At 47.1% G+C, this 14,736-nt stretch overlaps 1 protein-coding gene across 3 annotated transcripts in view; it reads left to right on the top strand.

The window, feature by feature from the left end:
• The first annotated feature begins 2,461 nt into the window (after positions 1-2,461).
• The window catches only part of ccdc124 (coiled-coil domain containing 124), a 35,132-nt gene continuing 22,857 nt past the window's right edge, over positions 2,462-14,736 (top strand). The window contains exon 1 of one of the 3 annotated variants that reach the window (XM_078198599.1): positions 2,462-2,537. The gene's annotated coding sequence lies outside the window, so the exon portion shown is untranslated. The remainder of the gene's footprint in view (positions 2,538-14,736) is intronic. The other 2 variants (XM_078198601.1, XM_078198600.1) reach the window with 2 other exon arrangements.

Below are 14,736 nucleotides of genomic sequence, written 5' to 3'. Positions count from 1 at the left end.
TGATAGAGGGATAAATATTGGTCCTAGGACACCTTCCCTGTTCTTCTTCAAAATAGGGTCACGAGACCTTCTGGTGACACAGTGGTTAGCACTGCTGCCTCACAGCATCAGGGACCCGGGTTCAATTCCCGGCTTGGGTCACTGTCTGTGCAGAGTCTGCATGTTCTCCCCGTGTCTGCATGGGTTTCCTCCGGGTGTTCTGGTTTTCTCCCACAGTACAAAAGACATGCTGGTTAGGTGCATTGACCCAAACAGGCGCCAGACTGTGGCGACTAGGGGAATGTCACAGTAACTTAATTGCAGCGTTAATGTAAGCCGTAGTGACTAATGAATAAACTTTAAAACTTTTATACCCACTCGAGTGGCAGGATCTCAATTTAACATCTATCTAACACATGGCACTATACAGAGTATCAGCCTGGAGATTCCTACTCAAGGCCTGGGATGGGACTTGAACCCACAACCTTCTGACTCAGTGGCAAGTACCATCAACTGAACCACAGCCAATGCCTTGGAAACATTTTACCACCCTTGTACTCACAAAATGCCTTAAAAATAGTGTTTAAGTTCAGATTAAACCAAAAGAGAAAATGCTGGAAAATCGCAGCAGGTCTGGCAGCATCTGTGTGGAGAGAGCTTGGATTAAACTAATTCATTTGATAAAATTGAGAGCCTCAGGTTCTAGATAAAACATTTATTGTGATTTTTCAGCAAAAATGATTGACCTTTCAGGAGCTTTGCTTATGAAAATACAATATTAAAATCATAGTTTAAAAAAAAGGCAAAACTACCCTCTGAAACAGCATTCAGTGATTGGATCCATCAACCCAAACTATAAAGTGGTCTGAAACAGATCGAACGGCAAGACATTCAAGATGAAAGGGAATCCATAAGTCTTCTGCTACCTGCTTGTGAACCATGATGTGAAAAGGCATCCGTTGCCTGTGACCACACTCCGCTGTGGTATTTTTCAGCATCTGTATGCAACAGTTGATAACTTTAAGCAGTTCACTCAGGATTTGGGCTGCAGTTCTCATCTTGCAGAGTCCAAAAGGAGTTTATTTTTTCCAAACTCCCCCTCCCACCCCCTCCCCCAAGGAATAAAGGAACTTCTACAACCCACAGACGTTTAATTTGGGAGCCAGATGTGCATCCAGCTCTCCCCCTGGGTGCTCACCAATCCTCCTGCACCTTGTTGGAGTCCTCAGGCTGGTGACTGAGCTGCTGCAGGTTGGGGAAGTTGAAGTTGGGCTGGTTGATCTTCTCCAGGAAGGAGGTGAGCAGGCGCTTGTTGAGGTGGTCAGTCTGGGTGAGCTCCAGGTCCCCCTCGGGCCCAGGCCCGCTCTCCTCAGCCTGGACTGGGGCTGGCCTCTGCTCTCCCTCTTCATCCTTCCTGTGGCCCAGGTTGAGGCTGCTCTGCAGGGCGACGTTTTCCATCTCCTTGTGCCTCTTGGTATCATTGCTGCCGGGAGGCCTGGAGCCCTCCTGCGCATCCAGCTTGCTGCTGTCTCCCTCCATTGTCCTCTGCGCCCTCCAGCCAGGGCGAGGCGGCAGCGGCTGTCAATAAAGCTTGTTCAAACGGGCGCCATCTTTGTGCGGGGCTCAGCGGCCGGAAGGTGCAGCGATTGGACTTCCGGTAGGCCAAAAACATCTATTTTCTGCAATGGAAATAAAACGTGACCCTTGACCCTTGCTGCCAAGTGTCTGCAGGTGTTTCCCATTTATTAGACAAAAGAAAACTATTTTAATTTATTTTTTGCAATAGGAAATTACTCACTTTATGCTTACCCACATTAGAAACACATATAATTAATAAAGGTTCAGCTGGTGGGTAACACATCTAATTTGAGGTTCTGAATGTGATTTAGAGGTATATTGTTGGCATTTTTTAAAGATGGCGGTTGCTTTGCAACTTGCCCCCACAAAGATGGCCGCCCACCACCCGGCATGGCGGCTTCACTGATTGCCCCTCCCACAAAGATGGCTGCACATTCTGGGGCAGGGCGACTCCCCTCAAACCCCCGAGCCTCTCACAAAGATGGCCACCTATCCGCAACATGGCGGCTGCAGTCAGGGCGCGTTGCCCCTCACAAAGATGGCAACCAATCCCGCAACTTGGCGACTCCTGGCCCCTCACAAAGATGGCCGCCAGTTCCCAATTATGGCGGCTCCTATCAGACACCTAGCCCCTCACAAATACGGCCACCAATCCCGCAACATGGCAGCTCCCGTCAGGCGTCTCGCCCCTAACAAAGATGGCCGCCCGACGGCTTGAATGAAGAAGCGGCATATCCCATGAGGACCCAAAGTTGTGCATCACCCCATTACCTTCACAATCCTCTCCAAAGAACAGGCAGGATTAAAACAGACTACTGCATTCATAGCTTTGATCAGCTGAAGACACGCTTGAGAACAAAAGCCTTGTTGATGGATCTGTGCTTATTGCGCGCAGGCAGCAGAATAGATAGGCTGATGTCGTCATCAAGAGGCGCCAGTGACAGGAGGTCAGCTGCTGGATGCTGAGGTACCCTGAGTCAGTGAGTAATCCAACCCCTCAATAACTCCACATTTTAACCTCTCATTCCATTCTTTTAGGGTAATTTGCTCTCCCACCAGGTTTAACTGCAGTGTCCCCTCCCCCTGGGGGGGGGGGGCAGATTGTTGCCATGGTTACCAGGTGGGCTCAGCTTAGAACCCTCTGCTTCATTACTGCTCTGGCACCGGTTGGCATGGTAACTCCCTGCCTGACCCCAGGATGCCAAAGGTGGTGCACCCAGGGGGCAGGGAGGCCAGGGGCATACCTGGAATCTAGCTGCCTCTTCCCCCATATCTGACCATCAATGAGCTCCCTCCTTCCCTATGTTGCTGGCAGCTCAGACGCACCAGGCATTGTTCATCAGGTCGCTCACTCTTGTCCCAGAGTAAGATGGCTGTGTTCAAGCACCACTCTGGAGACCTGAACTCATACTCCAGGCTGACTCTCCCAATGCAGCACTGAGGGTGGCATGGTGGTGCTGCTGCCTCACAACACCAGGGACCCGGGTTCGATTTCCGGGTTGGGTCACTGTCTGCATGAAGTCTGCACGTTCTCCCCATGTCTGCGTGGCTTTCCTCTGGGTGCTCCGTTTTCCTCCCACAGTCTGAAAGACATGCTGGTTAGGTGGATTGGCTATGCTGAATTCTCCCTCATTGTACCCGAACAGGTGCCAGAGTGTGGCGACTGGTAGATTTTGCCAGTAACTTCATTGCAGTGTTAATGTAAGCCTACTTGTGACACTAATATGTGAACTTTTAAAACTGAGCGAATGCAGCACTGTTGGAGGTGCCTCTTTTCTATGAGAGGTTGAAATGAGATCCTGTCTCCCATCGCAGGTAAATTTAAAAGATCCAGTGGTCACTACTTAAATGAAGAGCAGGGGAGTTCCTCCCATTCTTCCTCAATCGACATAATGAATGTTGATTACCTGTGCACTTATTGTTGTTTGTGGGAGCTTGCTGTGCAAAAATTCACTGCAGTGTTCCTACATGACAACAGTGCCTACACTTCATATGAGGGACTGTAAAATTTCTTGGGACATCCTGAAATTCTGATATAAAAATGCAAATCTTTCTTTCTGCTCTCTTAATGCTGTATTTTAGACTTCAAGTAATTGTGGGATTCCACGGCACATTGCTTTGTAGAGAGTAGGTTCTGCAGTAAATTTCCAAAAGAAGTGCTTGTCTTTGCTTAGTGTCTATAAAATAATGTTCCCAGGTGTTTCACATAATTGGAAAGATATAGACAAAGATGGAGATATGAATGATGAAGCAGACACTTGGCTTCAGTGACTGTAAATATTGATGCTGGAAATTTAAGGCTCAGGAAGGATCTTATTGGGTGTTTGTTATTTTTAAAGTTATTGACGTATGGAGGATTAACAGTGCCCAAGCTTTTGCTGGGATAGTCAGTTTGACAGTTTGATTTTGGGGCGGCACGGTAGCACAGTGGTTAGCACCGCTGCTTCACAGCTCCGGGGACCTGGGTTCGATTCCCGGCTTGGGTCACTGTCTGTGTGAAGTTTACACATTCTCCTCGTGTCTGTGTGGGTTTCCTCCGGGTGCTCCGGTTTCCTCCCACAGTCCAAAGATGTGCGGGTTAGGTTGATTGGCCATGCTGAAATTGCCCCTTAGTGTCCTGGGATGTGTAGATTAGAGGGATTAGCGGGTAAAATATGTAGGGATATGGGGGTAGGGCCTGGGTGGGATTGTGGTCGGTGCAGACTCGATGGGCCGAGTGGCCTCTTTCTGTACTGTAGGATTTCTATGAATTGTTACCCATTGGCTCTAAGTTTTCAGTGTAACTCGTTGTGATAACGGGATATCTGAGACCTTTATAAACCTGAAGCATGTCTCCTAGCCAATGAGAATTAAGGATTGAGAAGGTAAAAAAAGAAAGATAGAGAAGGAAATCGGATGAATTAGAGCAGGATTGTCTGAGGTTCTGCCCAGGTTCTGGGTGTGACCAGCAAACCCCCTTCACACAGCCCGCCAAGGCAGTTTTCAAAATTCCTGTCAACCAGCTACGTTTCAATGCAAGATTCCACCTGGAGCTGCTCCTCCAAACACAGGCTGGTTCTCACCCACGTTTGCTGCTGATAGGCTGACTGGTGAGCATTGTATAATGAGGTAGGGCTAATAAATGATCTCCTAATTAAGGATCCTCTAGGGAAGAGTGATCATAGCATGCTAGAATTTCAATTCAGTTTGAGTGCGAGAAACTGGCATTCTGGATTTATAGGTAATTACATGGGCATGAGGACAGATTTAGCCCTCGTGGACTGGGCAGGAAGACTATAAGGTCGGACAGTTGAACAGTGGCAGATATTCAAGGAGATATTTAAGTCCACTGAACTAAAATATATTCCAGAGAGGAAGAAAGGTGATAAGAGGGTGGGGGAAGACTTCCATGACTAAGGAAGGAAGTTAAGGATAACAAAAATGAAAGCATACCGTATTGCAAAGGCCAGTGACACAGTGGAAGATGCTTTTAAAGATCAACAAAGGGTCACTAAAAAGAGCAGGTAACTTAGATTAGGAAAGACAACTCGCACAAAATATAAAAGCGAACAGCAAAAACTCCTGTAAGTATATAAAGAGGACAAGAGTAGATAAAGTGAATGTTGGCCTTTTGGAGGATGAGGCTGGTGAGTTAATTGTGGGGAATGCAGAAATGGCTGAGACATTAAGTCAATATTTTGCCTCAGTTTTCAGAGTTGACGACACCAGTATTATCCCAAAGGTAACAGAAGATGTAGAGGTTATAGAAAGGAAGGGACTTAGAACTACCATCATCAGTGGCAAAAAAGTACTGAGCAAACTATTGGGATTGACAGCAGGCAAGTCCCCAGGGCCTGATGGCCTATATCCTCGGGTTTTAAAGGAAGTGGTTTTGGAGATAGTGGATCCATTGGTTACAATATTCCAAAATTCCCTGGATGCGGGAATGGAAAAATGCTAATGTGATGCTCTTATTCAAAAAAGGAGGGAGGCAAAATGTAGGATATGATAGACCAATTAGTTTAACATCTGTCAATGGGAAATTGTTACAATCCATTATTATAGAGGAAGTAATAACAGGACATTTGGGAAGTCAAGGCACAATCCATTCGAGTCCGCATGCTTTTATGAAGGGTAAATCATGTTTGACTAATTTGCTGGAGTTCTTTGAAGATATAACAAGCAAGGTGGATAATGGTGATCCTGTAGATGTAGCATATCTGGACTTCCAGAAGGCACTTGATAAAGTGCCACACAAAAGATTAATGCACAAGGTTAATTCGCATGGAATTAGGGGTAATTCAGGGACCCGGGTTCGACTCCGGCCTTGGGTGACTGTCTGTGTGGATGTTCTCCTGGTGTCTGCGTGGGTTTCCTCCGGGTGCTCCGGCTTCCCCCCACAGTCCAAAGATGTGTAGGTTAGGTGGATTGGACATGGTAAATGTGTGGTGTTACGGGGATAGTACAGGGGAGTGGGCCTGTGTAAGATGCTCTTTCGGAGAGTCAGTGTTGCTCGATAGGTCGAATGGCCTCCTTCTACACAGAATTTATTAGCTTGGATAGAGCATTGGATAACCGACAGAAAGCAGACAGTCAGGATAAATGGGTCTTTTTCTGGTTGGCAAGATGTAACTAGTGAGATACCAGAGGGTTCAGTCCTCGGGACCCCAACTATTGACAATCGATATTAATGATGCAGAGATAGTCAGTACCGTAGCCAATTTGCAGATGACCAAAATAAGTGGGATAGTAAGCTGCGATAATGAAATAAGAAATTTACAAATGGATATGGATAGGTTAAATGAGTGGGGTGAAATTTGGCAGATGGAGTTTAACATGGAAAAGTGTGAGATAGGAAAAATACAAAGGCAAATTATTATCTAAATGGAGAGAAACTTTGTAGTGGCTCGGTGCAGAGAGAAGATGCAATCGCACTGTTGGAGTTGTACTACAGACCTCCCAACAGCCAGCGTGGAGCGGAGGAACTGACATGTCAGCAATTATGGGAAGATGTAAAAACAACCGTGTTGTTGTGATGGGCGATTTTAACTTCCCCAACATAGACTGGGATTCCTTTAGTGCCAGGGGCTTGGACGGGGCAGAGTTGTTCAGTGTGTCCAAGAGTGCTTCTTGAGGCAATATGTAGATAATCCAACTCAGGAAGGGGCTATCTTAGACCTGGTTCTGGGAAACGAGCCCGGACAGGTGATTGATATCTCGGGGGAACCATTTTGGGAACAGGGATCACAATTCTATAAGTTTCAAGATGCTTGTAGAAAAGGATAGCATTGGTCCCAGAGTGAAAGTACTAAACTGGGGGAAGGCTGACTATGACAGTATTAGGCAGGAGCTAGGGAGTGTAGACTGGGGGCGGCTGTTTGAAGGTAAATCCACATCCGATATGTGGGAGTCTTTTAAAAGTCAGTTGTTAAAAATTCAGGACAAGTATGTCCCTGTAAAAATGAAGGATAAAGACGGCAAGATTCAGGAACCCTGGATGACAAGAGAGATTGTGAGTTTAGTGATAAAGAAGGAGGAGGCATACATAAATATCAGGAAATTGGAAATGGATAAGACTCTTGAGGAATACAAAGCTCGCAGGAAAGAGCTTAAACAGGGACTTGAGGGCAAAAAAGGGCCATAAAATGTCCTTGGCAGGCAGGACTAAGGAGAATCCCAATAGACACCTTATTAACAGATTTTTAATTGGGAATGGGTTGAAGGGCTATGTGGAGAAGGCAGGAAAATGGGGATGAGGGCCATATCAGCCATGATCGAATGGCAGAGTGGACTCGATGGGCCGAATGGCCTAATTATGTTCCTATATCTTATGAACTTAGGACTTTTTATGCGTATATAAGGAGGAAAAGGGTAAGTCTACTCAAGGACAGTGGAGGGAATTTGTGTCTGGAGCCAGATGAGGTTTGTGAGGTCCTTAATGAGTATTTTGCATCAGTATTCACAAAGGAGAAGGATGTGGTGGGTGGTGAGTGTAGAAAGGAGGATGTTGACATTCTAGGACATGTTGAGATAAAATGGGAGGGGGTATTGGAGGTTTTGGAAAAACATTAAGATGGACAAGTCCCCAGGGCCAGATAGGGTCTCCCAGAATACTGAGAGAGGCGAGGGAAGAAATTGCTGAGGCCTTGGCCAAAATTGGAGAGTAGCTAACATTGTTCCTCTGTTCAAGAAGGGCAGAAGAGAGAATCTGGGAAATTACAGGCCTGTGAGCCTTACATCATTGGTGGGGAAATTATTGGAGAAGATTCTTAGGGACAGGATGTACTCACATCTGGAAGAGAATAGGCTTATTAGCGATAAGCAACGTGGTTTTGTGAAGGGGAGGTCGTGTCTCACAAACTTATTTAAGTTCTTTGAGGAAGTGACAAGAAAAATTGACCAGGGCAGTGGGTGTTGTACACAGGGACTTTAGTAAAACCTTCGATAAGGTTCCTCATGGCAGGCTGATTCAGAAGGTGAAGTCATATGGGATCCGAGGTGAGCTGGTAAGATGGATACAAAACCAGCTTGAGCATAGAAAGCAGAGAGTAGCAGTGGAAGGGTACTTTTCTAACTGGAGGTCTGTGACAAGCGGTGTTCCACAAGGATCAGTGCTGGGACCTCTGTTGTTTGTAACATAAAGTTTAAAGTTTATTTATTTCTTCGTCACAAGTAAGGCATACTAATGCACTGCAATGAAGTTACTCTGATATTCCCCTAGTCGCCACACTCCGGTACCTGCTTGGGTAAACAGAGAGAATTTAGCATGGCCAATGCACCTAACCAGCACACCTTTCTGACTGTGGGAGGAAACCAGAGCACCTGGAGGAAACCCACACAGATGCAGGGAGAACGTGCAAACTCCACACAGACAGTGATCCAAGCCGGGAATCGAACCCAGACCCCTGGAGCTGTGAGACAGCAGTGCTAACCACTGTGCCACCGTGCTACTGTAGCACTGTGCTGCCCATATATAAATGATTTTAAGGAAAATTTAGGTGATCTGATCAGTAAATTTGCAGATGATACAAAAATTGGGGGAGGAGCGGATTGTCGGAGGATACAGCAGGATATAAATCAGCTGGAGACCTGGGCCGAAAGATGGCAGATGGAACTTAATCCAGACAAATGTGAGGTGATGCGATTTGGAAGGTCTACTGCAGAAGGAAAGTTTGCAGTAAATGGTGGAGTCGTTAGAAATATTAACATACAGAGCGATCTAGGCATGCAGATCCACAGTTCCCTGAAGGTAGCAACTCAGGTGGACAAGAAGGCATATGGCATCCTGCCCTTCATCGGTCGGGGTGTTGAGTATAGGAATTGGAAAATCATGTTGCAGCTGTATAAGACTTTGGTTAGGCTGCATTTGGAGTATTGTGTACAATTCTGGTCGCCACAGTACCGGAAGGATGTTGATGCATTGGAAAAGGTGCAGAAGAGATTCACCAGGATGTTGCCTGATTTGGAGGATATGGGCTATGAAGAAAGGTTGAACAAATTTGGTTTGTTTTCATTGGAGTGTCAGAGGATGAGGGGGACCTGATAGAGGTTTACAAGATTATGGCAGGCTTGAATAGAATGGATAGTCAGAGTCTTTTTCCCAGGGTCAAAGGAGTCAATTACTCGGGGGCATAGGTTGAAAGTGAGAGGGGGAAAGTTTAAAAAAGATGTAAGGGGCAAGTTTTTTCACGCAGAGGGTGGTGAATGCCTGGAACGCGCTGTCGGAGGAGATGGTGGAAGCAGATTCTATAATAACATTCAAGAGGCATCTGGGTAGATACATGAATAAGCAGGGAATAGAGGGATATGGACCATGTAGAGGCAAGAAAACATTAGATTAGAGAGGCATCTGTGTCGGCACAGACCTGGTGGCCGAAGGACCTGTTCCTGTGCTGTACTGTTCTGTGTTCTTGAGATCTGGGTGTCCTTGTGTATGAATCACAGAAAGCTAGTGTGCAGGTACAGCGGGTAATAAGGAAGGCAAATGGAATCTTGGCATTTATTGCTAAAGAAATGGAATATAAAAGCAGTGAAGTGTTGCTGCTGCTGTACAAAGCATTAGAGAGACCGCACTTAGAATATTGTGGACAGTTTTAATCTCCTTACTTGAGGAGGGATGGAGTTGCATCGGAGGCGGTTCAGAGGAGGTTCCATAGATTGATTCCAGAGATGAGGGGTTTGTCTTACGAAGAGAGATTGGGCAGTTTAGGCCGATACTCCCTGGAGTTTAGAAGAATGAGCGGAGACCTAATTGAGGTGTACGGGATGAGAAGGGGGATTGACAAAGTAGACGTGGAGAGGATGTTTCCTCTTGTGGGGCAATCTAGAATAAGAGGTCAATGTTTTAGAATAAGGGGGGGGCAGATTTAAAACAGAGATGCGGAGAAATTACTTCCCTCAAAGTGGCACCAGTCTGTGTCATTCACTCCCTCAGAGCGCGGTGGAAGCCGGGACTTTGGACAGATTTTTAAATTAGTAATGGATTTGAAGGGCTATTGTGAATGGGCAGGAAAGTGGAGTTGAGGGAGAGACTGAGTAGACTGGGGCTACACTCATTGGAATTTAGAAGAATGAGGGGAGACCTTATAGAAACATATAAGATTATGAAGGGAATAGAGAAGATAGAAGCAGGGAAGTTGTTTCCACTGGCGGGTGAAACTAGAAGTAGGGGGCATAGCCTCAAAATAAGGGGAAGCCGATTTAGGACTGAGTTGAGGAGGAACTACTTCACACAAAGGGTTGTGAATCTGTGGAATTCCCTGCCCAGTGAAGCAGTTGAGGCTACCTCATTGAATGTTTTTAAGGCAAGGATAGATACATTTTTGAACAGTAAAGGGATTAAAGGTTATGGTGAGCGGGCAGGTAAGTGGAGCTGAGTCCACAGAAAGATCATCCATGATCTTATTGAATGGCGGAGCAGGCTCGAGGGGCCAGATGGCCTCCTCCATGTGAATGTGGCCCCTGAAGTGAAAAAAATTAAGCAAGAGAAAGAATTAGAAATTATACATTTTTAAATTCTCCAGGAATAATTTCCTAATTGCAGGAGTGAGATCTTTACATAGAAACATAAAAACGAGGAGCAGGAGTAGGCCATTCTGCCCTTCGAGCCTGCTCTGCTGCTGGTCATTATAATCATGGCTGATTATCGAATTCAATATCCTGATTTCCCCCCCCCCCTCATTTCGTCTTGAATTTGTCCCCGTTCTGGGCCTCTGAGGATGATTGGCCGAACCCTAACCCTTACACCCAGCCTTGGGTTTCTGTTACAGGTTTAATTCATATTTACAATGCACAATCTGGCAATTTCTGGAAACCTGCATGGAGGATGAGAGCAAGATCTCATTTTCTACCAAGGGACTGATGCAAATCATCCAGCATCTTGCAGCGATTTATTAACTATGTGTATTACAACAAATCAAATTTATATAGCACCTTTAACAATAAGACATCCCAAGGCGCTTCACAGGGGTGTTATGGGGGAAAAGGCAGGAGAACGGGGATGAGAAAAATGTCAGCCATGATTGAATGGCTCGATGGGCCGAGTGGCCTAATTCTGCTCCATGTCTTATGGTCTTATGGAGACAAAATTTGGCGTTGAGCCACACACACAAAGATAGGACGTGGAGGCGTTAAGAGAGAGTGCAGAGAAGGTTTACCAGGATGTTGCCTGGTATGGAGGGTCTTAGCTATGAGGAGAGATTGGGTAAACTGGGTTTGTTCTCCCTGGAAAGATGGAGAATGAGGGGAGACCTAATAGAGGTATACAAAATTATGAAGGGCATAGATAGGGTGAACAGTGGGAAGCTTTTTCCCAGGTCGGAGGTGACGATCACGGGCTCAAGGTGAGAGGGGCGAGGTATAACTCAGATATCAGAGGGACGTTTTTTTACACAGAGAGTGGTGGGGGCCTGGAATGCGCTGCCAAGTAGGGTGGTGGAGGCAGACACGCTGGCATCGTTTAAGACTTACCTGGATAGTCACATGAGCAGTCTGGGAATGGAGGGATACAAACGAATGGTCTAGTTGGACCAAGGAGCGGCACAGGCTTGGAGGGCCGAAGGGCCTGTTTCCTGTGCTGTACTGTTCTTTGTTCTTTTTCTTTATATTCGATCAAAAAATCAAAAGCATGGTCAAAGAGGTAAGTTTTAAAGAGTGTCTTAAAGGAGGAATGAGGTGGAGAGATATAGGGAGGGACTTCCACAACTTAGTGTCCAGGCAGCTGAAGGCACAGCCCCCAATAATGGAGCAATTTAAATCGTAAGATTTAAGGAGTGCTGATATCCTGGAGGAGGTTACAGAGAGATGGGAGGGCTGCGGGACTGGAGAAGGTTACAGAGAGATGGGAGGGCTGCGGGACTGGAGGAGGTTACAGAGAGATGGGAGGGCTGCGGGACTGGAGAAGGTTACAGAGAGATGGGAGGGCTGCGGGACTGGAGGAGGTTACAGAGAGATGGGAGGGCTGCGGGACTGGAGGAGGTTACAGAGAGATAGGGAGGGCTGTGGGACTGGAGAAGGTTACAGAGAGATAGGGAGGGCTGTGGGACTGGAGGAGGTTACAGAGAGATAGGGAGGACTGTGGGACTGGAGAAGGTTACAGAGAGATAGGGAGGACTGTGGGACTGGAGGAGGTTACAGAGAGATAGGGAGGACTGTGGGACTGGAGGAGGTTACAGAGAGATAGGGAGGGCTGTGGGACTGGGGGAGGTTACAGAGATAGGGAGGGCTGCGGGACTGGAGGAGGTTACAGAGAGATAGGGAGGACTGTGGGACTGGAGAAGGTTACAGAGAGATAGGGAGGACTGTGGGACTGGAGGAGGTTACAGAGATAGGGAGGGCTGTGGGACTGGAGGAGGTTACAGAGAGATAGGGAGGGCTGTGGGACTGGAGGAGGTTACAGAGATAGGGAGGGCTGCGGGACTGGAGGAGGTTACAGAGAGATAGGGAGGACTGTGGGACTGGAGAAGGTTACAGAGCTATGGGAGGGCTGCGGGACTGGAGAAGGTTACAGAGAGATAGGGAGGGCTGCGGGACTGGAGGAGGTTACAGAGAGATAGGGAGGGCTGTGGGACTGGAGGAGGTTACAGAGAGATAGGGAGGGCTGTGGGACTGGAGAAGGTTACAGAGAGATAGGGAGGGCTGTGGGACTGGAGAAGGTTACAGAGAGATAGGGAGGGCTGCGGGACTGGAGAAGGTTACAGAGAGATAGGGAGGGCTGCGGGACTGGAGGAGGTTACAGAGAGATAGGGAGGGATTTGAAAATCAAAAAGTGAATTTCACATTCAAATTGTTGCTTAACCAGGAGTCAGTATAAGTCAGCAAGCGCACGAGTGATGGATGAACGAGACTGAGTGTGAGTAAAGACATGGGCAGCAATGGACAGCACGGTGGTTAGCACTGCTGCCTCACAGCGCCAGGGACCCAGGTTCGATTCCCGGCTTGGGTCACTGTCTGAGCGGAGTCTGCATGTTCTCCCCGTGTCTGCGTGGGTTTCCTCCGGGTGCTCCGGTTTCCTCCCACAGTCTGAAAAACGTGCTGGTTAGATGCATTGACCCGAACAGATGCCAGAGTTTGGCGACTGGGGGAATTTTACAGTAACTTAATTGCAGTGTTAATGTAAGCCTTACTTGTGACACTAATAAACTTTACTTTTCGGATGAGCTCATGTTTATGGGGAATGGAAGGTGGGAGGCCAATCAGGAGAGTGTTGGAATTGTCAAACCCTGGGAAAACCTAGGCACAGATGAGGATTTAACTGGATAATGACCTGAGGTAAACATGGAACTGGCCAGTGTAACAGAGATTGTGTCGACACATTAGGACACTCGCCCTGGAGGCAAACACCACACCCAGCTGTGTCTTGCATGGAGGCTTTAACAAAGCTGCTGAATTCATTTATATTTGAATATTTGCGAGGCATATGGTGTTTAAAATTTCACAGAGGAGATTAGTAAGCATTTGGCAGGGAAAGCAATCGACATGAGAGAAAGCAGTGTATGATATATTTCAAACACTAGCATCAGTGTCATGGTGTGAAATGCTTTCCAGTTCCGTATTTTTACGTCCAAAGAAAGAACAAACTTGCATTTAAACACTGCCCTTCATACCATAGAGACTCTGCCACTGTATAACACTGGGGTACAGTACTGGTGGGGACGGGTCTATCACTGTATAACACTGGGGTACAGTACTGGTGGGGACGGGTCTGTCAGTGTATAACACTGGGGTACAGTACTGGTGGGGATGGGTCTGTCACTGTATAACACTGGGGTACAGTACTGGTGGGGATGGGTCTGTCACTGTATAACACTGGGGTACAGTACTGGTGGGGACGGGTCTGTCACTATAACACTGGGGTACAGTACTGGTGGGGAGGGGTCTGTCACTATAACACGGGTACAGTACTGGTGAGGATGGGTCTGTCATTGTATAACACTGGGACACAGTACTGGTGGGGACGGGTCTGTCACTGTATTACACTGGGGTACAGTATTGGTGGGGACGGGTCTGTCACTGTATAACACTGGGGTACAGTACTGGTGGGGACGGGTCTGTCACTATAACACTGGGGTACCGTACTGGTGGGGACGGATCTGTCACTGTATTACACTGGGGTACAGTACTGGTGGGGACGGATCTGTCACTGTATTACACTGGGGTACAGTACTGGTGGGGACGGATCTGTCACTGTATTACACTGGGGTACAGTACTGGTGGGGACGGATCTGTCACTGTATTACACTGGGGTACAGTACTAGTCATACAGTTATAGTTATAGAGTTATACAGCACAGAAAAAGGCCCTTCGGCCCATTCCGTTTGTGCCGGTCAAAGACCTGCCACCTTGCTATTCTAATCCCATCGGGCAGTGAATTCCAGACTCCCACCACCCCCTGAGTGAGAACGTTTTTTTTCTCATATCCCCTCTTAACGTCCTGCTCCCTAGCTTAAATCTATGCCATCTCGTTACTGATCCCTCCGCCAGGGGAGAAAGGTTCCAGTGCTAGCACAGGCACAATGGGCCAAATAGCCCCCTATCCTGTCAAATTCTGTTTTATTCACCCGATTCTATACTTTCCATTCCTTTCCCGATGTTTGATGTATATTGTTTGTGGACCAGGGTAGTATTCTCTAAGGTTTGTATTTTTTTGTCCTCTGGACCCACCCTACCTTTCAGTCACAGATTTGTCAATAGTGCCAACTC

The sequence above is a fragment of the Mustelus asterias genome, chromosome 26 (assembly GCF_964213995.1).
Source record: "Mustelus asterias chromosome 26, sMusAst1.hap1.1, whole genome shotgun sequence".
In the NCBI taxonomy this organism is placed as follows: Eukaryota; Metazoa; Chordata; class Chondrichthyes; order Carcharhiniformes; family Triakidae; genus Mustelus; species Mustelus asterias.
Note: the sequence above shows the minus strand (reverse complement) of the source record. Positions and strands in the feature narration are given on the sequence as shown.